The following is a 2,791-nucleotide window of genomic DNA, read 5'->3' as shown; positions in this document are numbered from 1 at the left end:
GTGTCCTGGGGCAACTAGGAGGACTGAAGCAGAGGTTGCGCAGTGGTTAGAGTGCTGATCCTAGAATCAGGAAGATTCATCTTCATGAATTTAAATCTGCCTTCAGACACTTACTAGCTACATGACCCTGGACCACTTAAGCCCATTTGTCTCAGTTTCTTTCTCTATCAAATGAGCTGGAGAAGGAAATGGTAAATGATCCCAGAATCTTTGCTAAGAAAACTACAAATAGCGTCATGAAGATTTGGATGGAATTGAACACACACTAGTTGTGCCTCATTTCATTACCTTTGCAACTGTTATTATTTGATAAAAGCCTTTTTAAAAAGTATTAATATAACCTTAAACATTAGTATAAAGCTCCCAATCATTCTCTAGATACCATTCCTCAAGCCTTCCTCCCCTCCCCCACTTAGTCTTTCTCTAACCTCGCTAAGCATCAGGAAGGGCAAAAACCCAGAAGCTGAGTTCTCAGTTCTTCCCCAAGCTGGGTTTTTACTCACAAACTAAGTTCAGGGATCCTGCTGATGGATGCAGGAACTTCAGGATACCCTGTCTCTCTCTGCTGAACACTACATATGCTGATGTGAGCTTTCTTCCTGTCCCCTCTGGGTCCTTCACTTGTTGTCTATCTTGCATCAGATCTGTGTTGACTTAAATCTGTCTTCACTCCCAGCTCACTCACTGGGCTGCCCCACCTCCATACAAACTGCCTCCACTTTCCAGTTCTCTTTGATATTTTGTTCTCTTAGTAGAATGAGAGCTATTTGACGGTAGAACAATGCATCTCCCTGTCTCTTTCCCCTTTTTTTGTATCCCCAAACTTAGCACATAGAAAGCACTTAATGCTTTCTTTCTCTCTCTGTCTCTTCATCTCTCTCTCTCTCTCTCTCCATCTCTCTCTCCATCTCTCTCTCCATCTATTGCTCTCTCCATCCTGTCTCTCTACTCTCTCCCTCTCCCTCTCCATCTATTTCTGTCTTTGTTTCTGTGTTTCTTTGCCTTCCTATAGCTCTTCCTGTCTCTATTTCTGTCTTTGCCTTCAGTACTGGAAAAATATCTGTTGGGTTTCTTCACAGGGAGTTAGTAATGTTATCTCTCTGTCACCAGTCTCTAAAAGCAAGAGGGTTGGCTGCTACCAAACTATTATTTCCCCCCTAATTTCCTTGAAAAGTCTGCATACCAGATATGTGACCATCATATTTCTGTGACTCTTTAATTCCATTATCTGGGGAAGTATGACCACAGCTTCTGCTACATGTGTGGATATATATCTAAAGCCATGAATTTTGCCAACTATGATATCTTTAATGGATTTTAGTCTTATCAGAATTTCTGTGCATCTATGCCTTTGAAGAATGTCTGCCTTGTTGGCTAGATCAGTTTTTCAAAATATTAAAGGCTATGAGAGGCTCAATTGGTTCAAGAAAGCATGGTCTATTGACATAGCTTCCTGGTGGCCTAAGAACAAAAGCCAGCCCAGAAAAAAGCAGAAAGTACTTCTCCCTCAGGTTTCTGAGATGGACCAGCATGGCCAACATAGAAGAAGCTATGCCCAATAGGTTGCATCTTTATCAAAATATCTTTTCCCTGCTAAAGTCTAGTAAACTTCCATTTTTAAAAGCATCTAAAAGTGACTTATGTTATTCAAATTCCAAACCTGAAGCATCAAAGTGGCCTGAATTGGGCTTGACCATTTTTTGTGGTTGGCAGGACTGAATCAGAATGATCTCATCAAAGAGGAAAAAGAGAGGTGAAGGCTATGTCCAGGTGGCCTCCATTCTTCTAGTGGTGCTTCCAGAAATCCTGGCAGCACATTGGGAGTCAACTCCTACATCTCCTAATTGCTTCAGGATAAAAGAATAACCTGTCTGTGGGCATTCAGTATTTTTTTTATCCTGGGACTCCATTCTAGGGGCATAGGGCCACAACCAGTAGGCAATGGGACACACAGTCACTCAGGGTCACCCAGCTGGGAAGTGTCTGAGCCCGGACTTGAACCTAGGACCTTTCGTCTCTAGGCCTGGCTCTCAATCCACTGAGCTAGCCCAGCTGCCCCTACTTTAGGTTGCAGTTTCTTTAGCAGATGTAGTTTTTTTTTTAACATTTATTAATAATCATTTTTAACATGGTTACATGTTTCATGCTCCTATTTTCCCCTTCACCCCCACACACCCCCCACCCATGGCCGATGCACTTTTCCACTGGTTTTGTCATGTGTCCTTGATCAAGACCAATTTCCCAATTGTTGGTGGTTGCATTGGTGTGGTAGTTTCGAGTCCACACCCTCAATCATGTCCGCCCCGACCCATGCGTTCAAGCAGTTGCTTTTCTTATATGTTTCCTCTCCTGCAGTCCTTCCTCTGAATGTGGGTAGCATTCTTTACCATAAATCCCTCAGAATTGTCTTGGGTCATTGCATTGCTGCTGGTACAGAAGCCCATTACATTCAATTTTACCACAGTATATCAGTCTCTGTGTACAATGTTCTTTTGGCTCTGCTCCTTTCGCTCTGCATCAGTTCCCGGAGGTCTCTCCAGTTCGCCTGGAACTCCTCCAGTTTATTATTCCTTTTAGCACAATAGTATTCCATCACCCGCATATACCACAGTTTGTTCAGCCATTCCCCAATTGAAGGACATACACTCATTTTCCAGTTTTTTGCCACCACAAAAAGCGCAGCTATAAATATTTTTGTACATGTCTGTTTATCTATGATCTCTTTGGGGTACAAACCCAACAATGGTATGACTGGGTCAAAGGGCAGGCATTCTTTTATAGCCCTTTGAGC

This window comes from Gracilinanus agilis, chromosome 5 (assembly GCF_016433145.1).
Source record: "Gracilinanus agilis isolate LMUSP501 chromosome 5, AgileGrace, whole genome shotgun sequence".
In the NCBI taxonomy this organism is placed as follows: domain Eukaryota; kingdom Metazoa; phylum Chordata; class Mammalia; order Didelphimorphia; family Didelphidae; genus Gracilinanus; species Gracilinanus agilis.
This window is presented reverse-complemented; position numbering follows the sequence as displayed.